The sequence below is a fragment of the Temnothorax nylanderi genome, unplaced genomic scaffold (assembly GCF_030848795.1).
Source record: "Temnothorax nylanderi isolate EJ_2023f unplaced genomic scaffold, tnyl_v1.0 TNYL_tig0073_pilon, whole genome shotgun sequence".
In the NCBI taxonomy this organism is placed as follows: Eukaryota; Metazoa; Arthropoda; class Insecta; order Hymenoptera; family Formicidae; genus Temnothorax; species Temnothorax nylanderi.
In genome coordinates this window covers 793,811-821,521 of record NW_027249135.1, presented here as the reverse complement: position 1 = coordinate 821,521, position 27,711 = coordinate 793,811, and the positions used below count along the sequence as shown (strand labels likewise).

At 38.1% G+C, this 27,711-nt stretch overlaps 1 protein-coding gene and 1 long non-coding RNA gene across 2 annotated transcripts in view; one reads left to right on the top strand and one right to left on the bottom strand.

Moving 5' to 3' along the window:
* Positions 1-27,711, top strand: part of Timeout (circadian regulator timeout) — a 99,826-nt gene that overhangs the window by 47,238 nt on the left and 24,877 nt on the right. The gene's annotated exons all lie outside the window — the stretch shown is intronic.
* Positions 20,025-25,265, bottom strand: LOC139774081 (uncharacterized). Its single transcript, XR_011718514.1, has 4 exons — positions 25,027-25,265; positions 24,337-24,592; positions 23,861-24,171; positions 20,025-20,934 (listed from the first exon to the last, which is right to left on the bottom strand). It is a non-coding gene; the product is annotated as an uncharacterized lncRNA (long non-coding RNA).

Here is a 27,711-nt window from a genome sequence, read left to right as displayed (position 1 = left end):
TATTTTTAATATTTCTGTATCTCTGACGCGATACGCATTTTTATCCAACATGATTTTTACACTTTTGTTATTTATTGATTATTGATATCGATATTTTGAAATTCGACAGGCAATTTGTAATAATAATAGCAGTTATACGATTATAATAAGTATTATAGTTTCTAAGTTGTAAGCAATCAAAGAAAATAGAAAAAAGTTCTTAACATAATAAGAAAAATCTAATAGTTGAAAAATGGTTGCTGTTTATACTAAATTTCAGAGAGACATGACTATTTTGTGGTGCAATCGAGCATATGATTTTTTTTTTTAAATATGAGAGCATAACTCGATATTCTCTGAAAAAGAAACTATCCAGTTTTTGTTTTTACTGTAAATCCTGTATTGTTGCGCCAGAAGATATCGCATTTCGATATTATTTTTAAATTTTGTGTTTTTGTAAAAATAGTTTATATAACATTTAAAAAAAATACCTTTGCGTATAGCATTACTAAAAGAACAATTATATAACGTGTGCACTATATTGCGGAATGGATCTAGAAAAATAAAGTTCTTTGTAATGAGGTCGGGAAATTGTAGACATGCTTGAAATATTTTATTTTGAAAATAATCGTATTTTATTATTTCCAGAAAAATATTCGGAATGAATTATCCATATATTGCTGTATTTTTATTTCTGCAGTACAATCAGCGTACAGTTCTAAGGGGAAAAAGATAGATTTTACAAATTGCCTTTCACTTGTTTCCTCGTTCAAGCATTTCCTGATCTCAGCGGTAGATTGGTCGAGAGCCATTTCGCGGTCGTCGGTTACTTGATGGATCTTTTGGGACGCGTTTCTGGCGGTTTGAGCTTGCACATAAAGCAGCAATCTCGCTTGGTCTCTAAGTTTCGTGATACCATACTATAATGTTGTAATTTTTAAACGTTGCCTCGCTACATGATGATTTATTATGATTTTAAAAAGTTGTGTTTACCGGATGATCCGTTAAAATTATTGCCTGATTTATGCTACACGATGACGAAATTAAGCGTTTTTCATCAACGTATGATTTAATTAAAAAATGTTTTTCGCTTAATCTAAACGTGTCTACCGCAATGTTGCGTGCATAGGAGGGAAATTACAATGTAAACATGATGTTTGGCGCTACGTAATTGCTACGTCGAGAACAATTTGGAGAAAGCGTCATTGGTGGTTACCTGGCAGTGCGCAAATACTGCAGCACATGGAAATACGCGTAACGTTGTTCTCACACATTTACATAGATTGCGCTATTTGCATTGCCTTGTATTTCATAGTTGTAGGCACCAATTTTGAAGACGAAAAAACAAATTACAATAAACGCGTTGATCGTTCACGTTCACATGGAAACCTCATTCTTTTACATACACAGAATTTGCACGTTGATTTCTGGAATTATTAATTGCACCACTTTTCTTCAAATATTACTCCTCGAATTACAGATATGAGAAAGGGAGAGGGAACAATGTAATTTCATGAATTTTATGCAAGTATGATTTGCATCTAATATATCTATATATGAATTTTTTCGCCTGGATGTTTCCGTTGAAGAACCATCGATTTCACGGCGGTATCTTAACGGCGGCTCTCGATTTAGGACCGTTGTTGAGATATAATGTGGTAGAAATAGAACATGCCGTGCAATGTAGGAAGTGTGCATTTGCCAAATACAGTGCACACTACGTCTAATACATCCCGAGGAAACATTATCGGTAGTCGTTGGGAAATACGCAGATAGCGAAACCGACTCACGTCGGGAATGTTGTAACTAGATGTCGTTGGAACATGCAATTCGCTCGGCAACATTTCTGCATTGTTAGTCCCCGAATAGGTGAACACGAGCACGGGTGAGGGAGAATTGTTCGAACGTCAGATAAATCTTAGCTCTAAGTGACTCGAATGCTTCGAAGTAAAATACAGCGAAACTAATATTCGTAAACGATCGATTTGTCAGAATTTATTGCTACGGGCAATTTGTCTTCTTTTCTTTTATTTTTAGCAAAGTTCTTACTGTTCTTGACACAGAGATAATATTGTTGTTTGTAATTCTGGAAATCTAAGTTTAGACAATTATCGTCTTTCCATAATATCATTGGATTGCTAAGTGCAGTCGTGCAAATATAAAGAACCAGATGTCAGTTAATAACTTGGATCAAGTTTTCGAATAGTCACATTTCTTCTCTATTCGAAAGAAAGAAAAACTAATGTGACTCTATTGTTGTATTGTCATTGAAATATTTTTCTCGAGGAAATTTTTGATTGTGTATAACGTGTGATGCGGTATTTCCTATGTACAAGTCGAATTTCCGGAGAAATCGGTCGGTGATGTTTAAATGCAGGCCGACAGACGCAAAGTGACAACGAAATCGAATTGGGACACGATTTTCAATGCATTAGATTACGGTTTTATCCTAACGTTTCATAGTAATAAAATTCGCCGCGTTGGTTCGCGCAACAGCGTCGGAGATTTCTTGGGCAGTATCACTTGGGCAATATCGCACGTGCGAGATAAAATATATCCTTAGAATTACAATTTAATAAATTGCACGGTATTAACGTATAAGCTGGGCTTCATGCGACGATGAGCAGGATGCAGCCGCGCTCACGGTTTTGTTACGCATATTTTCCGACAAGTCAGAGGATGAAGTTTCGCCGACCATTAATTTTAACATACTTAGTTCTGCATCCTACTTGTTAGACTGCAGCCATCTTCGCAATACATTATCCTTTTTTTTTTTTTTTTTTTCAACGAGCGACATACTGACAAACTATCTGATGCATAAGTTTTTTTTCGTTAGCTTGTCGGTGCCTGTAATTAATTGACGAGGATGTTTTGTTCATCCATAATCCATCCGAGCGGGTCAAATTTTTAATTAAAAATTTTTTAATATAATCCACCGTTCGTATATAACGAGATCGTAGAGATCGTGGTGTACGCAAAAGAGAGGAAAGAAACGTTAAGCTTTTTTAATTATCTGGCCGATCATTGAAAGAACATTGGCGAGTTTAAATTAAAACGCGTTAAACGCGATACCGATATTTTTCACGCCATGCTCTGAAAACTCCAACGCGATTAATTGTACGAGTATTAGATAGCTCGAAATAAAACCGCCAAAAATAATTTCTAGAATATGAAAATAGTAAAAATTCAAGCATAATTTAGGGAGAATGACTTATTATATACTTGAAATTTGAATTATTCACAAAACTAAACATTTTCAAGAAACACGTTTATATATCTGCATTAATAATATACAATATCTTTATTAAAATATTTAATGTATTAATTAATTTATTTTGTTTTAGAACATATAATATCTTATAGATTAATTATAATGTTAAAAGATTATTTAGGTTTATTTAACTTATTTAATTAATTTGGAAATAATCTGAAGATTAATACCGTTTTCTAAATATACATCTTTACATTAATACAATATAAATTATTAAGTGCGTAAGTGTGCATATTTCTTTAATCATAAACCCGTGTTATATCAGATGTAGTATTCGCTTAATACAGCATGCCATTGGCTTCCGTCCATTGTTCCCGCATTGTCTAAGTTATAACAAGCATTTTCCCTCGACAATAATAACAATTTCATATGGTCAGATAGTCGGTGGTGCAGTTTACACAGGGAGACGGCCGTTTATTACCTAGCCCGAATGCCAACCTAGTTTCCAGTGCTTTCAGTAAGTATATTCAAACTTACTCGATCAACATACGTATCCGATATGCCGGCAGGTATTGGAAATCCTACGCGTAATGGAATTGGATACTTGTCTGTTCGTTAGTAGAACACCAGTCGATACGCTGCGACATACACAAATATGTCTTCTAGAATAATTCAATATATATATATATATTGAATATACACATACGCGAGAGTATATTACGCAATGTTCAAAGAGAGAGAGAGAGAGGGGGAGAGAGAGGCAGTCTAAATACACGACAATGCAAATTACATGAATTTGACACAAGGTTTAATTGCTGAGAGGTATTGTGGCAATTGTACCGAATTAAATAAGAGACCTTTTTATGTGTACATATTATTTTCATGTAATTTTTTGAACACGATCACGATGTTTAGACCGTTCTTTATTCCAAAATCTGTAGAGCAAATCACTTAAGTTTGAAGATATTACGCACTACTCAGACGAACATACTTAGGAGAATTATAAGTAGTTGAGAAAATTAAAAATCACCGTGTCTTTTCTGGCAGAATCAGATATGTTTAACGCTCGCTTCTATATGAATATTTATATAGAACACTGCTAGTGAATCCAGGTCTGTAGCTGATCATAATTTCACACGGGGGAAGTTTCTAGGCGAAGTTATAGAATACGTAAACACCCACGATGAAACGAAAATTGTACGGCGCTACATCCACCCTCGCCCTTATGCAAATCCCACCGCCAAACCTCAGGACTCGGCTTAAAGCAAAGACGCGCACCCTCGCAATAGGATTTCGTTGCAACGTTATAGCAATTTCCTGTTTCTCAGCGTAACCATTTATAATATAACCCTATCTGTGGGTACGAATGCAGAAACGAAAATTTGCGTAAGGCACTAAACGTCACACGTTTACCGCGTTGCATATTTCAAAATATCTCATTTATTATTTTCTGCTTCTCTTGGAGGCCACATTTTGCTATTTCTCTTAATTTTGAAACTTAGATTGTGCTTAGCTTGTTACGTTTTCTTACGTGTGAAAGTAAATAAAATGATAATTATAATTATTGAGATATTAACAATTATTATGTATATTACATGATACATCGCGAGAGAATTTCATATCAATCTCTATGATCTCTCGAGCTTGAGACAAAGATGCGACCGTTCACGTAAATGACCGTATGGAGTATCCGGTGCTCGACACAGTAATATGCATAAGTAATAAATGCGCTTAGGTGCGTAAATTTCCCACGGCAGCGTGTAGCGGTGACATCGACTTCCTTCAAGCTTTTCTGGACGCGACGCGTTAAAGTTGAAATTAATTCATTCTACGCCCTAGTTGCGGCTTTATGATACAGATGATAGTTCTCATTTTCATCGTGCTATCCACATATTCGCTCTGTTACTTTGTCGTCTCGCGGCACTGCGCAACTTCAGATAAAGTGTATTACCTTATTTAAATTTAGTAGGATATGCGCCGTGACATCGGATTATGTAATATGATGCTAGGACATCGAACAAGTTTATTACTCAAGATAATACATCAAAATGCTGTGAAAAAAGAAACGATTTTTTTAAAATGATAAATGTTAGATATAGAGATATGTTACTAAGATTTTTCGACATTATTGACCTATTTTTTAATCAGCTTTGAATCGACTTTTTTCTTCAGGTCTACTACTTATTTTTGCGTTTGCGAAAAGTTGACAAAATCGATACAGAATTTTGGTGTGGAGACCAACGGATCGCGCATTTATTCCGTTGCAGTCGGCACACGTACATGCCCTAGGCTTGATTGCGGTCGCGTCGAAGTTCGTCGTAGTATGCCACAGAACCGCCAATTGGTTCTTCAGGGAGACGCGTCAATTGTTAACGAGGTGCCAGCGTTGCGAGATACTATTACGAAGTCATGCTCGCTTGATTTGCACCTCAAAGTATTTCACGCGCATCTCGTATGCGACGCGATGTTTTTGCGCTGTTATGGCGCGATGTATTATTGCGTTACCGGACTGTGATCCTCGAATCAAGGCAAGGTCCAAGAAATTACATTAGAAATATCTCGAGTTCTTTTCAAAGAAAATCATCACTCTTATTTACATATGACATTTTGGATTTCGCAAGCTCGTATTTTTATGAAGTGACTGTTTTTCAAATATCGATTGTCATAACACAATGATCGTTACATTGACTTAATTTCTTGCGAAATTTCAATTGTCTATAAATTTATTGAAACGTTGACGATTTTACGAAGTAATTTTTCACCAGTTCGTATAATTAGTTGTACGTTAGCTTAGAAGCGAGAAACTTCTTTGTCGGTTCTTCGGTGTCTTTACGCTTCTCTCGAGTTTCTATTTCCATGAAAAGGTACGAACGTTTAGTTCTTGGGCTTCTTTGTAAAATTTAATTTATACTCCCGACGAGGCTTTTGACGCACGGAAGAATATCGCGATTACGAGTTCAATTCCCTTTTCTAAAGAAGTATTTTTTTTTTTTTTTTAATGGATGGTATTCTTATACGTATCACAAATATCACAAATATCGTTTTTATTGTTGTTTCAATAACAATGTGCAGCATCGAGGGAAGAAGCTACAAATTGAAATCCGGAAACTTTATAACTCGACCATAATTTTTCTTTTTGACATATGTTCGCAAAGAAACTTCCTTCGCTTATTCACTTGTGCCAGCACCATTGTAGATATTTTGATCGCATGTTTTATGAACAATTTTCTGCGCAGTTCCGAGCTGCCAAACCACATTTTGGTTCGGCACGTCGATGCGGATTGTTACCCGCGTAACAAGATCGCGCAGGGAATGTAAAACAGGCCCGACTGTCCACCGGCAACGTATGCGTGCGCGCGTGGATTTTTGTCTTTTTTTTTTTTATTTTGTTCGGTAACAACAGCGGACAAACGGCGCGCGATACCGAGTTTACACCAGTTTACACGCAGTCGTTCGCTGTGTCATGCTGATCGACCTGATCTGCATACGAGAACTACCCCTGGCACGCTACAATTAAATCTTGTGACAAATGAAAACCACCGACGTCCGCCCTTCAGGCGCGTACTCCGTCGCGCATCGCGTTACCCTTTCCGCGATGCGCTTTAATTAACGAATTGGGAATTTCATTATGACCATCTCCGGTAGGGAGATTACGCGCGTGGTCGCAGGTGGACAAAACGTGTCTCGCTGTCTCGTGGAGTAAATCTGTTCATGGGCTCATCTACGACCGATCCGTAGCTCAGGGTCACATCTGTCCGTGGATTCATCACGGACCACGTTCGAATATATCTACGTGGATTTAACGACGCCAGTTGGAACCAACTGCGCTGGCTTTTAAGCGCCTTTCTGCCGGACGTTATCCGAGACTGCGAGTGTTTTGTGACAGAAATTATTGGAGACAGTTTAATCTGCGTACTCCGTTCGTATAAGTTATGAAAGCGGTAATCAAATTGATTATTTTTAGGGAAGTGCATTTTTTTTTGTTTAAGTTTTACAATTGGTCTTATTAGCTATATAACAAATTTATCGAACGATCGCGCTAAGATTTCCTTTCCAAACCCAGTTTGGGAATTCCCAGTAAGTGTGTAAACTTTAGTTTGTCGCGCGACAAGGGTTGAAGTTAAGTAGTCGGAGTCGACAATGAGGTTTCGAGTGTTTTACGCGACATCGTGACATTTCCCGAGAGTGGGTTTCTTTCCTTCAGAATTTTTTGCCGGCCCTTCGGAGTCGCCGCGCCGTTTTAAAATGCCGTAACTTTAGAAAGAGTCACGCGCGCTTTTTGTTGGTATAGTAGATTTTCGTGTACCGTGTCCCCCGACATCTTCCATTTTCCTCTTTTACGCCCGCCTCATCTCTCCCCGTTTTTCTCCTCCTCTCCCCTGGTCTTTTCCTGGCACAATGAAGCTGTAGGTAGAGCTTAACTTAAAAGGTCCACTGTATCCGAAACGAGCCCATTCGGCCAGGTGTATCCACTTAGTCGGGCGAAAAGGAGATCAGGAGCTTAACAGCTTCCTCGAGGTTTTCACCGGCGGTTTACCAATACATTCTATGTACGTATGCACATATATGTATGTGCGGGTGTTTATACAGGGTGATTCCAAAGTGGGTCGCCAAACTTGGAAACTCCGCTGACCACTTTGGAGTTGATTTCGCCTGAACAAGAATACCGAGACGTCAGTACTTTGGAGTTATAAGCAATTCGGAATTCAGGTGATTGTTGGTGAATTAAACTTTAGAGAAGGGAAATATCTGGTCTTTCGTACAATTTCAAATAGAGTTTATTAAAATAGAATTGCAATTTTTGCTATTTAGTTATCAAAACATCTAATGTTGACAATTCAAGATGTTGCGGAAGAAGCTGGCATCCAATTAAACTTTTGCTAAAGAGAGATCAGTTTGAAATTGGTCAGAGATCTCATCTGCGAAATTCGGTAACACCATGTATATGCACGAGGCCGTTTATCCGTCGGTCCGTAACTACGTCCGCAAGCAAGCGTCGTTATTTGTTCGACCACGTATCCTCGAAATACCTCCACCTTCGATAACGCTATTTCATTCCTGCGGAAGTCTCTTCTTCTCCCACGCCAGGAAAACGGCGCCCCGTCTAAAATCTAATTCTGACGATGCCGCTTTTCCACCTTCCGCCTGCCGATTTCCACGTCCCCAGACCCTCTTTAAGCGAAACTTTTTAAGTGAAAAGCTCACGCTCCCCCTTTTTGTACTCTCGTTGCACTATTTCTTTCAAATACGGCGAAATAGTCTGGCCGTTTTTACGCCCGGTCCGAGGACGGTCTTTTTGTCGGTAGAGAAATGTCTGCGTGAGAAACTTGAAAATGCAAACTTATCTGAATAGAATCATTTTGCGCGCGTTTCTCCTTTTTTAGGAAATATCAGATGGAACTACAGATGCCGAGAGAGTGCTTTAAAAATATTTAAAATCACATTTGCAGCTTGCAGAGCTATACAATGATTTAAAAAAATCTCTTTTCTTTAATATTCTTTTTTCACGATTATTTGCTTTATGCCGAGCATGTATGTTAAACAATGCAAAATAATATGTTGCATTTAAATCAAGTGCCGTGAATATTTGTGCGGCATTTTAATAATTTATGACGAATTATATTCGCTGCCGCGCACGCGGTACCACGCTCGACACCCCGGACGAACGCCACACTGAGGTGGCATCCATGCGAGATAATTGAATGACAGGGCTGAGGGAGCGAGAAATATCGCGCGAAACGCGTATCGCTTTTCTCGCGACGCGAAGCGTTACCTCTATGAACGAATATATAGAGTATTGCTAAAATGCTTGAGATAAACCTTAAGATGAGTTTTGTCCCGCAGCAAAACGAAGAAGGAAAAATTGTGTCGGCACATGTATGGAAGCACCTATTTTTTTACAAAGTAATTATCCTTTCGAGCCGACAACGCGTTGCATTCGATTAACGTTATAAGCCGGTCGGAAATAAAGTAACTTTATTAACCGGTAAAATGTGCCTATATTTTTGGCGTTAAAAATTGTTGTAATCGATTCCTTACCTATTTGCGTTTCGATTAAAAATGAGAAATGTTTTCCTTTTGTTTTCTTAATATGCACAACTTACCTTCCAAATACACTGAAATATTTTAGCAACACCTTGTGCAACAGTTTTGCCAAATATAATATGAAGTCGATGGGGTGAAATAATTTAGTGCCGTAACGCTCCATCAGGATATTATTGGTATCGTTGCGTTGACGTTTGCGTATTTCTAAGGTTTATGTGTCTCGCAAATAAGAAACGAAAATGTTATTCAACATGGTTTACGGTATGTTACGGCACGTTACCTGGCAGACTCGGGAAAAGCGCATTACCTTCGCAACTTTATGATGTCGCTGAAAAGTGTCGCGTAACTGTCCTATAAAAGTTACGCGAAACACTTGTCATACATCGTGAAATTGGTGGAACTCATGCAAGTTTGTCGCAATATCGACGTTATCGTTGAAAACGCTGCGCAGTAGGAAATTAAACGTAACGACAAACCTTCTTGCCTAAATTAATCAAAATGCGCATAAAACGTTTCCAAGCTTTTCTGCAGGGGCGGATATTCCAGGTACAAATTACGTAAAAATGTGGGAAATAAAAGAAAAGTTAATTAGCCCCCAGAAAAAATAGCTCTCTACCCTTCTTTTATTTTCCTTGCTAAGAGCTGTAATAAAAGAAAGTCTTGCTAGCTTTATTGTGACAAGAATTAAGAAAGTTTTTAGCTGAGAGCGAATCTATACGCTTGACATCGGAATTTAAGCTATATTGATTAAAGTTGAAAGAGTAAAAATCTATTTTTAGTTACTAATTATGTCGTGAGACTTATCTCACTATTTTATCACCGCAATATAAATCAAGAATCTATTTTACAATCGTTTATCTCGTTTACATAAGATATAACAGAATTGGATTAATAAGATTAAATTTGTACAGAAAAAGAAATTGATTATCTCAGAATTTCCTTAACTGAATTAGCACTCTTTTTGCAAGTCGTGACTTCAATTTTATAACGGTCTAAATCGATTGCATAAATTTTATATAGATCAATAAGCTCGCTCTCATAATATTATCCAAGTTTGCCCCGGATCTTTTTGCGTAAGCTTTTACAGAAATAGATGCTTTAACTTTTCAAGCTTAACAAAATCTTTCTTTCGGAAGCGTTTACCTCGATAACTGTCATGTTGGACTAGTACGAAAGCAGATTGCGTGTCAGCTGCGCTTTGGCGTGCTGACCGTTTCGAATATTTAGGTGAATGCTACCAAGCGCTACCGGAAAATCTGCGCTGTCAGGTTAGTCTCTTCCCTGCTGAAACTACAAGCGCACATATAGCGGAAGGATTACAGGGACGCACTTATCCGGTCACGAAGAGCAAGTACACCATCTTGTCTGCCAACATTGGCGAGGATACGTTGGAAAGTTGGAATTTACGAGAGAAACACGTCCCTGCGATAAAATACACTAACTCATAAACGAAAGATAACTCGAGGACACTATGAGGAGCAACGACGAAAGTACGATAGTGAGATGACGCGTAAGAACGAAGGAGGCGAGTACGGAAAAGTACGATCTTGCGACTCCTCAGGACTCTACGCTTCACGCAACACCGGCGTATACCGGTTCACACAACCGACGAGAAGGTGCCGGTGTTATTACGGGGATCATGAAGCTCACCTAGGTATTGAAACGCGCCCCTGTAACAATAGGCGATCTACGATCCATTCCTGAAAAACGGCCTGCCGCACTTTTATTGCGGAGGGAAAAGCTTTTCGATTTATGATCCCCACGGTACTTTCTTTTTAAAGTTGCTCGCTTTCCTATTCCATCACTGAGACCAGTCGATTTGCCATCGTGCTCGAAATCCGCGTATGTATATTGCGACGTGAAAGCTATTTTATTTTTAGTAGCTAGGATACAGACAAAAGTAGTTCATCTATATCTTTCATACGAGGACATGTATGCCTACTATTAAAAATATCTATACATTGATGTAAGTAATCAGAGAAGAGGAAGAAGGATATTTAGGTTAAAGGGGAACTTAAAGGGGAAGAAGTGTATTAGATGTTAGAAGAAAATATACTTACAATTAGATAGTGTTTATTTATATATCGCTGCAGTTAAAAACCTAAACGCGAATTTGTCGCGAATAATGACTGATATCTAAAAGCTTGTTATTTTTTGTGCTTTAGATTCAGATTTCCGCAGCGCTTAAAAATCGTGAAATCTTTTCTTTCCATCTCGGCAGCGCGCGTTTTTGCACGCTCCTTATCCTCCAACCGACGAAAAAGCGCCGCGACTATGACGGGGAAAATGAGTTGCTCTAAGTAAAAGGGAGTCGGACGTAACCATTTTTCACAATTAGGTCTGCTTTTTTTCAATTAGAGCTTAAGACGGGGTGTTTTTAATGGGTTTGAGCATATAAATATGTATGCGTTAAAGCGCTGTATTTCCGGATTCTGCCGGGCGGCAAATATTTTAGATTTAATTACACATCGCCATATTTTGACACGAAATTTACACGAAAAGTAAAATTAACTGTGAGTTTCACTACAACGTTTTAATAATTAAAATTATTATCTATTTAGCCGGTAACTGCTTGCCGCGTTTTATATTCTTAGATCGGCTAATTTAAGTATGGACATGCTTATGGCAATCTGCTACCAATGACTTGTCAGATCAACGCCGTTTCGCCGATAACACGATCTGTCGAAAGTTTTCGTTTATTGACATTCGTAAATAAGCCGAACTCAACGAAACTCGCGTCTTCGTGAAGTAAGATTTCGTAAGACGGTACGCGTTACACAGCATCCACCGTCTCTCTGCGTGTGACAAGTTTTGATAACATCTACGAGTGCGTCGTATTGTCCGTGTTGATAAGACTGCAAGCGCTGATCGGCGGAAATTGATGAGATTTTTCAAATAAAATATTATATTATAGTTTATTATTTGAGAAAATATCGACTCTGAGTTTTCGCAGACATGCGATTATCTCAAGATATCGTTTATGATTTCACTTTAATTTGTATACTTACTTTGCTTTTAATGCAAATATAATTTCAAGGCATTTTGATATATAATATAAAATAAATTAAAATATAATATATCGCCTAAATACGTATATTTTTTGTTAACTATTTGATATGCATACTAATATAAAAGTAACGATTACACTGTTAATTTAGTTACTGCTTTTCGTAGAACGAGATTAAGGTTTATAGGATAAGATTATTTCTTTTATTTTAATCTATGAGCGTTTTTGTTTCAAGCATTTTTATAGAATCCTCGTATAAGAAGTTACGGTCTTTCGGTGGTCCCGCAAGAGGGTATAAATTGCCGAGAATGTGGCGCGCCAGAAATGGCGACCGTGGCCATTCGGTGCGGGCAGACAATCGCGGTTTCACCATATAGTACGTGTGATGCTAGTGCTTAAGGGTCAATCCAGAAGGAAATAAGATCGAGCTCGACTCCGTAACTGTTCCTATCGACGTCATTTCTCGATGACACGTAATCCCCGCATTCCTGACGTCCCGATTGAATTATAACCCGTCGGATTATCCGGGCGCCACGTCGTCTCGTATCCCTCGTCAATTTTTTGATCGAAAAATGTCAAAACATGAAAGAATAAGTGCCCCATCGCGGCAAAATAGAGGCACCTCCGTTTCTATAAATCAAACGAGATTTCCTTCCTGTTGCCCGTACCTGCATGCCAACAATTTCGGCTGCGCAAGGAAGATGTTCGATAAATTAAATAAATAGAAAGCTAATCGAAACGTGCCATGATCTTTAATACGTATTAATTTGTTTCCACGCAGTAGGTATTTATATTTGCCGTGAAAGTTACATATTATCCTAGTTGGTCGAGTCAAGAGAGATACCGTTGATTTACGAAGACAAACTAGCCGGAGCTAGACCGCTTATGAAGTATCGATATCGAGCATCTACCAATGAGGAAATGGACGGCTCTATCCCGCTGATAAATAACACAGCGGGGAGCGAGAGAAAATCGCAGAAGATGTGAACATTGTGTCGGGGCTGCCATCAGACTTGATGGGAAAGTAAAGCCTTCTGCCCAGAACGAAATCCCACCGAGATCTTTGTCTTTTACGTTCTGCACTTACGACTAAGTGTCTTCTAAACTAAACTGGATCGCGCGAAAAACGAAACGAAATGTCATTGCTATATAAAAAAGAACAAATCCGGTTATTCAAAGCAACATATCTATCGCGAATATTGAAAACATTGACGTGTGATTGTTGAGTGACGTGCAAAAATGAGTTGTGGTAGATGCGCTTAAAGAGAATCGAATCACATTAATATTAGAACTATCAAAGCGACCGAAATGACTAGTTTTGTAGTTTTTTATTAGATATATAATGTTGCATTTTCTAAGATTTTCCATAACTTTTGTTGCAATATGTATTATCTTGATTAATTTACTTTCCTCTTTTATCCTTTTTCCTTAAAAAAAAAAATATATATATATATATATAGGATATTGAAACAGTGGAAATGAATATACGTTAATTTTTTCGTAATTAAAAGATATAAATTTCAATTTTGCGGAACAATACGGTGTCTCAAACAATCTGCGAAATCGTTCTCATTGTACAAACCTTTAGATGCTCGTTGTTCCCCTTTAGTCACCAACACGCGAGGCATTCAAACGAAGATAAATTACTTCTTGACTCTTGGACCTGCCTATAAAGCGGTGCCTGCCTAATCTTGAAAAACACTTAAAGCCCGGAGAAACGGATTATTCAAATCGGCCCGATGCCCCGGCTGGAAACATGCCGGATGGCAAACTCATTCGAGGCGTCGCCACCGGGTGGATGGTGGCGATGGAGTAACGCAAACAGAAGGAAAAGAGAGAGAGAGAAAGGCTCGAATGAAATCACACCGGCTAGCTCGATACCGTGCTCATTCTGTGCCGATTTAAATTCACCTTAAGCCGCGAATGATCGCGCCTCGGATATCTGATACGGAACATTCCCTTATAAACAGCTTTATGTGCTAATTTAGTATCAATTTCTCTAGAAATATAAATCTCTATATGAATCCGTATTTAAAAGTACAAATATTTCCTATCCGCCCGCAGAATTATTCATAGAATTCGCCAACCCGGCATTTTTACGCCCTCGTAGATATTTCGCGCAGCTTTATACGATTACGAAACAATTTTAAAAAAATACGTTTCACGGATGAATTTTTTTTGTAAATTAAAAAAATTGTTCGTGAACATTTCTGGTTAAACATAATTTCAGATATATGCGTGCGTTCAACGTTTCATTTTATTTTAAAGGGATAATCGGTTTGAATACTTACCACAATTGTGTACTTGATGGGATAGCGAGAACCATTTCCGCGCGTATTTAATCATGACGATGGCCGCGGCCTCATCTCAACGACGCTGTATAAGCGACAGCGCGAATGAAATGCGGGTGACTAAATGCGGTGAAAACTGCCAGACGTTGAATTCATTGTGACAGCCGCGGAGTTGACTAGCGGCGCCTCGGCTCAACCCCAGCGATTTCGCACGTACGAAATTGATGCGCTTTGAATCCTTCCGCGACTTTGCCGGGCGCATGGACCAAAAGGACTGTTAATTATCGGGTGCCCCTCTTTTCTGCCCATACGCGCGGCCGCGCGGTAAACGAGCTTTCGCGACAAATAAATTTGCGACAACAGAGAAATTATCACCGCACTCTCGGCGCGGAACGATCGCGTCGGCGTTGACGAATATCCCAAGTTGAAAACCGTTTCGGCCGTGTCGACATTATGAGTTTATTTTTGATAAATCGGCCCTATTCGGCCCAAAGATATATAATAGGGTTTTCTTCAGGACGAAGGAAATGAATAATATCATAAATGTCGTCATTATTTTCGCGCTATTCGTTAAATCTCATTTACTCTCTTTTTTCTATAATAAGTAGCATATTTAAATTTCAAAAGCTGCCGTTTCGATATTATAGTTGTTTCTTTCATTTGATATTTCGTCTCTCTTGGTGCTCCTTCTCTCACTTTCATAATATCTTGTTTATTTTATGACGTTACCGACGCGCTGTGATATTGTGATATCGCAATTGTATATGAGGATGGTGTGCGCATATAAAGATATCGCGATACGAGGAAGTGGAATAACTTTCCTGGCGTACATATTATGTCTGGCATATTGAAACGAGTAAGAGATTCTATTCAGACACGAAGAGACGCGTATAAAAATACACGAGCTATATGATATTTATTCACCGATGAAAACGCAATTTTATCTTCAAGCCATTTTTTAGATAATCTCATATTGATACGAATTTAATAAAAACAAATCTTTAGCATATAACTTTTATTAATGAATAATATTGATTTTCTATACACATATACATATATTACAATATACGTACATATGTACATGCATACTGTATATAAATATATTTACTATATACTATAGTTATCTTATTTAATTAATAAATGTTAAACATAAAAAAATGATAGGGACATTATTACTACTTAAAAAATCTGCGAGAATCTCAAAGAAGTGGCACGAAATGAAAAATCGATAAGCTGAGTTCAGTCTCCCGCAGCTCTGTATGTAAGTCTTTGTATATAGTTATTTAAATTTACCGAGGCACTCATGCGATGTGGAGGGTAACTGGCATAATCAAATTAAGTCTGTCCAACCGACAGGAGAATATACTTTACTCCACTTTCATCAAATTCGCAATGCACGCGTTTTCCAATTCTCCGAAAAGACATATTCTTTCATTGCTTAGTTTTCGCTTGTGATTCATGAAACTACTTGTATTTTAATGTTTTCTCGTTATAGAGGCTTTTACCTCAAATTTACGAAACGTTAGTTGCGAATCACCCTGTATATGTGTTGCGGGCACGAGATGATACCACGATGAATTTGCATTTGAAAGCGAGGACACCCTTTCGAGCCATCGACCTTCGGGGGATGGAGGAAAAGAACGAACGTGGGGTGCCTCCTTTAGTATTTACCCACCGTAAATACCTGGTTAGTGCGGGGGTTGCTGACTTTTATATTGATTCCTCTCCCTCTTGACCGTATCTTGTCGCGCCGCGTTTCTCACCATTCCGACGGATGCTCTCTCAGAAAGAGCCGATCCCGACGGTTTTTCGGGGACATAGGGAGCCAGAACTTTCAGATTTATCGTCCGATTTACGGAACGGTTCTCGAGCAGCCCTCATTGCCTCAGAAAAGTTCGGACCGCGCGATGTCGCTTCTCGTTTTCTCCTCTCGATTCTCAAGCCCGCGCCTGCTGCTGCTGCTGCTGCTTGCCGGGGAGTCATAGACTTAAAGTACGGATTGTAGTTCGACTTGACTTCGCGAGTAAAATATCCCTTCCTCCTCCTTTTTTTTCTTCTCCTCTCGCTTTCCCGTTTCCCTCCGCTTCTCTCGCGTGTCGCGCGCGCGGGATAATGGAAAAGTTGGATAGTAAACTGGCGGGAAAACGGTCGAAGAAAATTTGATAACGGTTAATGGCGCTTGTTTTCGTTCGGCTCCATTAAAAGTGGTATGATGAAATTCCCCGCTTTATTTCTAGGCGGTGCTCCTTAACGCGAATATACCGAACTATCTGGATCAATTTCAGAAGCGCTGCCGGGCGCAGAATCGGGGGGACGGGCCACTTCGGAATCTCTCAAAGCGCGCTTTAAATTTATTCCACAAGATATAACGTCACGTAAAACCAATCAAACCATATTTTATCGCCTGTTCAACATTATGAAGGCTATTTCACACTTGACAAACCACCGTTTATCTACGATCTTTTTTTACTAATTTGAATTCCATAATATGGTGGAATGTCCTCAGTTATTCGCCAATGAAACATTGAAATTGATCTGGAAAATCGCACGAATCGCGCGAATTGCGGGGTTAAAATAAAGTTGTCTGTTCAAAATTTTATACGCGAGAGGACACATTCGAAGCAAGTTATCAACTAAACGTGAGAGTCTCTAGTAACTCCGTCACCCGCGAATTTTACTCTATTTTTAGACTCGGATAGCTTGCTGAGTGATCAATAACGCGACACGATATTAAAATAAATTTCCGAAAGTACTTCTGAGCATGCTTGGAAACTCCTATTTCATCATTATAGAATCCCTAAAGAAGCCAAGACTGCATTATAATGAAAGCAAATGATTAAGTTTCTCTTTATCACACGTCCTTCAGTTTCAGTTGACTCTACATTTCCAGTTGACTCAAGATGGTTTTTCCCTCCTTAATCTTCTCCGCTCTGCACGACGCTCGTGTAACGTCTCATCCGACAATTTCGTCAAGTATTTATTACACGTCGTAAAGACGCCGCGCGACTGTTATACTCGTGTTCGGAAGAGAGACAAATGTCCGTCACATATCACAAGGATTAGCTGTTAAGCTCAGGGAATGTACAGATAACGTTCTGAGGATCGATAGCCATACAAGGAAACCCGCTGTCACGTTGATCATCGCGTTATAACTCACGATGTAGCGATTGCGCTTCAGTCTATTGTAGTATCGAGCAATTTATAAAATAATTCATAAAAGAATAAATATATTTGTGTATTGAATACAATTAAATGTACATATATTTTACTTACACAGATATTTTTATTACTTTAAAGTTGAGTTTTTATTTACAAAAATTTTATTTTTATCCTTTTTAAGTCTTAGCATTGAATGTAATTAAACATCATTTAAAAGTTTGATTAAAAAATCGAGAATTTGGCTTAAATTGTTACATTTACTTTAACCGGAATTCGTTATTTCACATTGTACAGAGATTCCTGCAACGCAAAATTGCGTTCACAGAGATCCAAGAATTTGAATTTCAAATTTGCCGATTTTCTAGCTAGTTGCTGCTCACTATCGGTAGAATACAAAATCATAAGCCGTACACATGTGTCTGCAACAATTTCGAAATAAATGGCCTCGATAAATTTTGAAAAAATCAAGCCATTGTTAGGCGTAACAGTCCGATGCGCAGTTTCAAAATGAGAAAAATTAAATGCCCTTGTTGGTCAATCTAAAAATGCGACAGGTGCGTGTAACGCCTTTGTTTGCAACTCGCAAGTATCACGTAATATTTCATCGTGTACATTTTTACGAAACTTATATTTTTCTCGAGGAATATTAACAGCTTATCAATCGAAATATTGAAGACATAAATTTATTCTTGTTTGAAAGGGAAAGATAACTTTCGGAATATTATTATTATCATATTTTCTAAACGATCGGGAGTTTTATTACAAATGCGTTTAGCGATGGTATCGAGGCGGCAACGTCAGTGCCTTTGTGTCACGGCACTGATAGTAACTTAGCGAACATGCATCATATCGACCGTCCTTATAATTAAAACGTCACTCTCTCTTCCTCCTGTCTATTTATTTTATCAGGCGGATCCTGATTAATGTCCCTGTTTTGCCGGAATCGAGAAGCGGACAGAATCTGCTATATCAACGCTCTCATTCCTCTTCCATTTCTATTCGTCCTTTCGCCTCCCTGTCGCGGATCGTCTTGTCCTCGGGGATGAAAGAAAATCTAATAACGTTAGCGGGGTTTTTTTTTGTTTTTCTCTTCGGATAGCTGTAATCCGGTTTTATAAAGTACCATGCGAATATATTATATACAAGGCGCGCAATACACATGGGTATATACGTGCGCATTTTTGCGTATTGCTGAGATTCGCGAGAAAAAAACAATGCGAGACGTAGCTTCAGCATTTCCCTTTTAGAAATCTACCTGAGACATTATATCGCGAATGGAGTGCGCACCAGATTCTTTTCTAACAAGATTACGAAATTTGATTCTGTCGGCGGGCGACGAATAAACCGATAATATCTTTTGTACAGTCGATTGTTGCAATTTAATAGAATCCCTTTCGAAACAACAATTGCGCAATATATTTTGTACAGTCGATTGTCGCAATGTAATAGAATCTTTTTCGAAACAACAATTGTGCAAGTTTCAAATTCTCAAATAATTAAACCCGAAGCTCGACAATAACGCGGAAACCCGGATCGGACCGGGCGAAAATTTTCGCAGATGTCTATCGACTCTGTATCAAAGTAATTACACCTATTATCCCCCTGTAATGTAGTTCGCCACCTCGGCCTGGTGTTCGCAGTATCCTGTTAAAATTCTTTAGCTGCATGCACGCGCGGCCCGTATAGTATTTTGCGGTAACGGCCGCTTGTCGTATAACGTAGCCACGCTATCGTGGTATTACGGCGCTCTATTTCCTTCATTCCGGAATCCCGAATGCAAAGGATGGTCAAAGGGCTTCTGTGCGACGCGAAGGGCGCACTTGCCGGTGTTACCGTGCTCGCACCGCACTGAAATCCGCCTATCCTGGTGAACAATGAAAACCATCAATCCGCTCCCGAAACGGAGAGGAGAATTTCGCCCCAGCCCAGCGGAGTAAAGGTACAATCCCTGCGTCACTATACGACGAGGTCGCCCCGGTGCGAACATTCTGCAACTAATAGTTCGCTCGTGCATGTACAGTGCTTTCCATTGATAACGGCGGAGTGGAGTAATAATGGCGTGAGCCGAAAAACGATACCGCGGCTGAAAGGCAAGTTGAGAGATTTAAAGCTACATTATGTAGGTTTTATTATATAAATATTGCGGGTTCGAAATTTACAAATTTTTACATCTATCCGGATTATCTTCTGTACTTTCTACAAACATTTTGATGTAAAAGTCTCAGAATGCAATTTCAACATCTTAAAAATTAATAATTTTTTATATTATCTCTTTATATTATTAATTCAGGAATTTTTTGTTATTTATATAAAAAGCATTTTATGTGAGCGATGCAATTTCTTTCTATATCGTTAACATGAATATATAGCATATTGTGTTCTAGAATTTCACAGGTATTCGTGAACGAAACTATGCGCTTATATTATTTCAATAGTAGGATTGCCACTTACTGCGCTGTCTTTCAGTCGCTACGAATTCTTGATTTTCAACCGTTAAAAATGTAAACTGTCATTCTCCTTAGCTCGATATTGCATCGAAATCAGATGTGTTCTACCGAAAAACTCGTACACCAAAGTACACTTTGCATTCGTTTGCAAATGCGTCTTATCAGGAAGAAGATTTATACTTGAAATATGGGTCGAGTGTACTTCTTTTTCCAAAGCTAGTACGAGATTTGCATTCGAGATAATACTTTCCGTACGCGTACTATCATAGTTATTCCGGCGCGCGTTCGCTTGATGATGATATTCAGTAAAAGTGAGGTAACTCGAGAATATATTTTTTTTGGAAGCTTTTAGCAGAAATGTCTCTGTAGAGATGTTGAGTTTCGCTAAAGCGTTTTCCAATTCCTTTTGCGCTTCACACCCGTAGATTTCTTCGCTGATCTCATATTTATTTTCTTTGTATAATTAATTGCACATCGTTCACGTAGCCCGAGTGGCTCGCCATGTATGCGAATGCAGTGACCTATTTTCCTCGACTATTCAATGAATCTTGCCAAGGTAAAGGAGTGCCTCTGTCAGAAGAGTATATAGTGTGCGCTGCGAATTCTTGCCATATTCCAGTGCAAGATGACTACTGCCGTTTCAGCTGTCCCTCTTTAATTATTTAATGTCTCGCTGAGATCTTGCTTTAAGTTCTAGGTATTTTCCTCTACTCCACATTTGACATTCTGTAGAAGTTTGGCGATATAAAGTCACAACTGGGACTAAGAGCCGGCGCACGGATGCACAAGATGCGACTGAAATAAGATGAGAGTATTTAGCAACGGTTTTGCTGTTACACATGTCGGTATTCGTTGCACGAGGTTTTTGTTTCGTTGCACTTTGATTGAACTTTTGAAGTGAAACGATATTTTAAAGTGCCGGCGGTGAAATGAATGATTGCGCATTTTGCGGCAAAGATATGTTATTAAACTTTTTTAGTAAAAATCGCGAAATCTTGTAACACGCGTGGTAATTGATGGATGTGGCTTTTCCGCTTTTCTGAAAGCTGAATTATTTTACTGAAACGTATCAAAATAATTCGCAAAAGGACAAGATTTGCTGCTTCCTTTTAGGTTCTATATATATCATGATGGAAACATTACTACATTGAAATTGTTGTATTTAATACAGTAAATGATTAAAAAACCAGAAAGCGCCTTTCGTGACATGTGTATGCGAGAAATATCCAATTTCGTTTTAGATAAAGATTGATTCATTTAGTTTTAATGGTTCCATCCTTTGCAAAACGAATCATAAAGTTTTTGCTCTATATACATTGCACTGGGAATAGATAAAATGCACTCTTCGGAGCACTAGCAATCTTCATATATAAAACTCGCGCGAACAACGACGCGCAATGTTCCAATGTACGTACGTAACGTGCCGACGTATCGTGCATGTATTCCCGATAGATAAGCAAGGGCAATTTTCCATTGCTACTTTACTATTCACGTAAGAGCCGCCATTTTTCGTTAGTATATCGCACGGGTAGAGCGTATATTTTCACGTCAGCTAAACTACACAAAAAAATGATCCCGCTATATCCTGCGCGAATCGTGCACTTATCTCTGTCGAGATTGGGGATTCGTATGTGTATAAAATCTAGGTATATTGAGTACACCGACTGCAGGAAGATAATCGTTACAGTTAAAAAATATTTCATTTTTAAAGGAAAATTAAATTGTAAAATTAAAATAAAGCTGCAAATGGCAAACAAAGCATTCCATTCTATGATCCCACAGTTTAGCGCGCGCGTATAATAGTTATCCAAAAACAATAAAACTCTCAATAAGAATGTATAGTTATAATTTTTAATAGTCTTCTTTTCGCTCCTTACTTATAGCTTGAACTGTAACGCTCTTCTACCTACGGCGTCACGTGAAACTGCTAAGACCGCGATGTTAAAACGCGAAAATATCTCAGGGATACCATAGATTCTCAGAGTATTCCCGATAGACCGTATAGATCCTCCCCGGAAGAGGCCCGTTGTCGATGCCTCGCAGAGAGAAGGATTCAGTAAATCGGGCGGATACCCTTCGAGGAAGAGCTTGGCCGTGCTTCTCTTAACCGAGCGATTATATTCCACGCGGGCGATAAAGCGATTAAGATGCTTCAGTATACGCGCGGCTTAGGAGCAACCAAGGTGAAGGGTGAAGGGAGAAGAACTACTCTAGGAAGTAGATTACTCTAGAGGGATAGAAAGAAAGGAAGTACAGTGAGGCGCAAGGCTCGCTCCTTATAATACGAGATGCGCCGATTATTCTGGATATGCTGTATTAAATATGTATTAGACATATTTCGCTTATATTTTTCTCGCGTACATTTTTCACTTTATTTTCATGTTTAATGTTATCTTCGCGCATATTGCATATGATTGCTGGAAAGATCGTTGCAACTTGGAAAGTAAAATTTATCCATAGAAAGTCCTAAAGATCCGACAATAAGAAAAATAAGCGGTAGAAGTAGAACTCACATTCTTCTCGCTTACCAGAATTCAAGACAAAGTCGGAAAAATCTATGTGTTCAGAGATTTGATCGTTTGTAAGAACACATTAATTTTTGTCGAAACAACGCCTTAAATTTAATATAATTCTGTTATCTCTCTTTTTATATATTTTTTATTCAAGCTTAAATTTATTAACAAGACCGATTTTGCTGTTATTATATCTGCGGATACTAAATCATAATTTTAGAATAAAACCACACACCTGTTTAATATTGCTCGAAAATCGTCGGAAGGATAGTACATTTTCTACATTGAATACTATTAAAGTTAGACTACTTCTCGAACGGCTTTAAATTTGTTTTCTTTTCTTCCGAATCGCATGTGATTTTTTTCTCATGAAAAAATTTATGACAATCGCCCTATGCTTTTTCACAATCGCTAAAAATGAGAAACTTTAATCTGCCTTTAATTAGCTTCGCATCGAACGAGCCATTGAGCTCTGGGAAGAATTCACAAATAATTGAAGAGTGAAATTATGAAGGACCGTTTCATGGAAAACGTTTGCCGGCAACAAAGCTTTTTAAGATCTTACCCTTTGAGACGCGATGCCTTTGGAATTTGCTATAAGCGTGTAATTGGTTGCACTTTGTTTTAATGCCTTCGATAAGGAAAGACGCCTCTTAAAACGTTATGTAATTTATAAGAGTCGGCGCTTTGTCTGCCAGCAATCAGTGCTTTATTTTTATACGAAGAATAAAAAGCGAAGAAAGACGAAGAGAAACAGCTAGTCTTCACTAAACATCGTAATTTGACCATTGGTTATTTCTAATTGTACAAACAACTAAGACATCAAAATCGCAATAAGAACGAATACGGATAGCCAATTTGAATTATTAAAAAATAGACGATGTATATGAATTATTGGTATAAAGATACACAATATTGAAATTCTTTTCCATATAAAGTCATCGCTTGAATAAATGCAATATTCTTTCATGCTTCTATAATATTGGATAAATTCTTAATGTGTTTTTCATGTTTACTACGATAAACTTTAGATCTATTAAGAACCGTATTTGCAAACTCGTAAACTACCTCACGCTACTCTATTGTGGTGGCCAGCCTTCATCAATATTTCTCTCATCTCGCTTCTTGCAGCGTAAGGCCGCGTCTCTTGAAGTCTATCGAATTTTCGCGATATTGCTTTTCATTAAACTCTATTCAGGCATACGCACCAGTAATTACAGCAACTTTTCGCCATGATCATAATCGATTGCATTCTCATTAAAAGCTCATTATCACGGCCGAGTGCGTGAACTATTTCGAACGTTCGATGGCGATGAAGGAATGTTCTTTCACCTTGAGCTTTTATTAAAGCCGGATCTCGATGGTGTCTGACTGTGAAGGTGAAAATTCTATAAATTCTCTTTGCTGTCGCTTTCGTTTTAATAGTAATCGTCAATATGCTTGAGTTTTCTTCAGCTTTCTTCACCGACGTAATTCTCTTTAACGTATTAATGGTTCGGAAAAAACCATTGTAGATTATCTAAAAATAAATGACTTTTTTAAAACTGAAATAGCTTTCCTGAGAAAATGAGAAATATCTTTCTTGAAGATTTTTAATTTTCCGACAGCTGTTATTTATTCATATGAGAGTTTTATACATGACTAAAAAGAACCATTGTTATTTTGCATATCTTGACACGTTTACCTCGTAGCCTATTTTTGATGCATGCATACATGCCCGGAAACTTGAGTTACATCGCCTCGTGCTTCAAATTGTGATCGCTCGAGCGTGCTCCTTCTTCACGGTTCTCGTATCTTTTTCAAACTCTTTCCGGAGCGCCGTTGACGGACCGTAAGAATTCATGTGGAGGTCGTGCCAGTTGTACCTTGAAATATTCAAGAACGTGGTACTCGGCGCCGTCGCAACAAGAATATCCAGGACCATCCACACCTGGTGGAAACTGACGGTGTATTGCAATTATTTATTTATACCGGAAGAACGTTCACACGCGCGACGCGAAAAGACGTGCTGCATGATCGTTCGCGAGCACGCGTGTAGAAAGCACCGCGTGCTTTGTATTATACAGTATTCTTTTACTATATTAGCACGCAGTGCGTATCTTTATTTCACGTTGAATATAGATTTACTACGCACACGATGTCGGAATGAATGAGACAGCTGTTTATAGAGCAAGCGTGACGGTCTATTTTCACTTTTGCAATTCTGACTGCTATTCATATATATGAAAATAAAATGTTGCAAGCGCAACTTTATTCTCTTTACATCTTACTACAGTGAATGCATTTTTCATATTTATTAATCATACATTATAATTGTCATTTTGATATTACTCAGTTTTTTATATTAGGTTTTATAACAACTTGTAGAACTAACCTGGCTGAGAACGCTCCTCGACCGTACGAGATCACGTAATGCACGCTCAGCCTTTAAACGATCACGAGTCTTCCGGTCGAAGGAGCACTGGAAGGTGCATTCTCGTGTTCTTCCAATCTTACATCCTTTCGCTTTTTCTCGGATACCAATGAACAGCTCACGTTTCCGAACGGCAGGTTTCTTAATTGCGAATCAAATCGCGTTCACTTTGTTGCGCAATCTTTCTGAAAATCGATACGAGAAAATGATCGAATGGCAGATATAAAGGTGACTTTAATTTTAACATAAAAAAATAGATCCTTAAAATTTTATATAACTATTTTCCTTACTCTTTTGATCAAACTCTTCTATCAAATAATTTTTGAACCAATTTAAAATTCTATTTTTTTTTTTGTTATTTCTAATGAGAATTTCTTGGAATCAGTAATTTGTTATTTTAGTTTTCGTAAATCTGCATTACTAATTCGTGCAATCTAGAAGCAAAAATGTCATTGCGAATGCAAAACACAAACGAGTTGTACTGAGATTCACAATTTTGTGGCAAAATCACTTTCCCGTTAACGCGCTAATGCATTAACTACATCGATAATATTCAACGATATTAATAAAGAGGGCACATTAGCTATTAACATTCGATTGACGTTTCAAAATAAATGATTATTGCATCGAATTTATTAATTACGATAATGCTATCGGTCTCTCTGTGCGCTCGCGCTTGCTCGCGTTTAAATTTTCAGTTGTTCCTCACACACGTGTCCTCGCTACAAATTGTCATTGCAGCATCAGGAAGCAGCTCACATACACGGGAGCTGGTGCGGGTACGGGGTACGGGGTACGGGTTTGTATGGTAACTGGTTGCGAGCAACTGAAGAGAGAGAGAGAAGGAGGAAGAGTATGGGACAGAATGGTTCATCGTGGTCTGTGGAATAAATGGTCCGATTCACCAGCCGCCATTCTGTTTCGCCTGCACGATAAAGCATTTAAATGAATTAAACCGAGGCGATCTCGCGGAGTCGATGTTGTTTGGTTGGCGACTTGATTTTATAAAATTCGACGTCGCTCGTACTGCTTTCGGCTCGTAAATTAATATTAACTCATTAGCTTTTTGGTGGTAAAGCGTATTATCGTTATTAATATTTATTTGTTGGCATATTGAAAATCAGGAAGATTACTAAATAACTTTGAGTAAATTAAGTTCAAATTTGACAAATCTGCAGATATGAACGTGTCAGATATTACGATTCTACTAACCGGTATATATATTTTTCTAAGTATAGATGGATTCATTGCCTGTGATTGAAAAAATATTTATATGTACTTATTAATGTATAAAAACCCAAAATTTGATTTTTTATTTCTAATAATGATTTTTTCTATTTTGTTATCATATAGTCGAAATAATTTTTCAAACATTTTGAATAGAATTAAACGGAGTTATATTAATAAAGTTTATCTTTGATATTTCAAAGATTATATTGGCTGATTAAAGTCGATTAAAAATACACATTTCAACGTTCTCCGCAGATTTCTTTCTATCCGTATTCAAAGTTTCTTTACCTTTCAATCTTTTCTATCTACTCCACATCTAATTTACGAAGATAATACGTAAAGAACATTTTATTTTTGTCTTCCTGTCCACGTTGCGTGGTAACGCAGTTCACCATTACGTCTGTAGAAAGGGCAAGATCAGAGAATTGAGTTATAAAATAGAATTCTCGAGGTCCTGGCAGTGTCAAAAAGCAGTTTAGAGGCATTGAATGCTGATAAGGGATGGAGAGCGAGGTCCTCCTGGGATTAGCCGGATGGGTTTGACTGCCGTTCTCGTTCGAGAGGAAAGGAGGAGAAACAGACGAACGGGGAACAGCAAAGTTGGAGGAACGTAGAGTGAGAAGTGAAATGTGATGGCTTGAGTGTGAACTAGAGAATGAGAGAGAAAGGAAAGCGGAGAGAGAGAGAGAGAGAGGTAGAAGTGGAACACGGGAACGTTAGATTGAGCCACGAGTAGCCCGACAATCATACTATCATAGAGGCAATGATGTCCCGCATACTGAACAGAATCCTTGTACCACTCCACGCATATTAATCGCACACATTCGCACGCACACGCATGAACATGGACGAGGACGGCTGCGACGGAACATGTACATGCTAGGATCTCCCTCGACTTCGCACTGGACACTTTGCATCACAATATCTCGTGCAAAGGTTGCCATGTAATCCTCAACGTAAATAGCTTCTCGTTGTTGGGTCACCGATTACCTGATTTTCTTGGCCACTGGTTTGAATATTATTTCGCAACGTTATCAACGTATAAAGATACAAAAAAATTATATAGCAAACTTTTAGTCTCTGAGAAATTATCAGACGTTTAGTCTATTTCAAATAGGAATTTTTAATTAACAATGGTTTAGGATAATGCTTCTTTGCTTTGAAACGGAATTTTTAAAAAAATTGTGCGAGTAACGTTGCTTTAGTAACACCAGTAAAATCTGTTTGGTTATTTATAATTATTCGGTTAAAAAGCAATTACTACATACATTTATGGGCGATTTTAATTAGCTAAATAGTGAATAGATTTATTGCGAGGTAATGATAAATTGTATTTAGTTATTCACATCATTTCTCTGCATATGTATGGTAATAATTAAATTATTTACTCAAATTATATGTTAATAAGAATGTGTA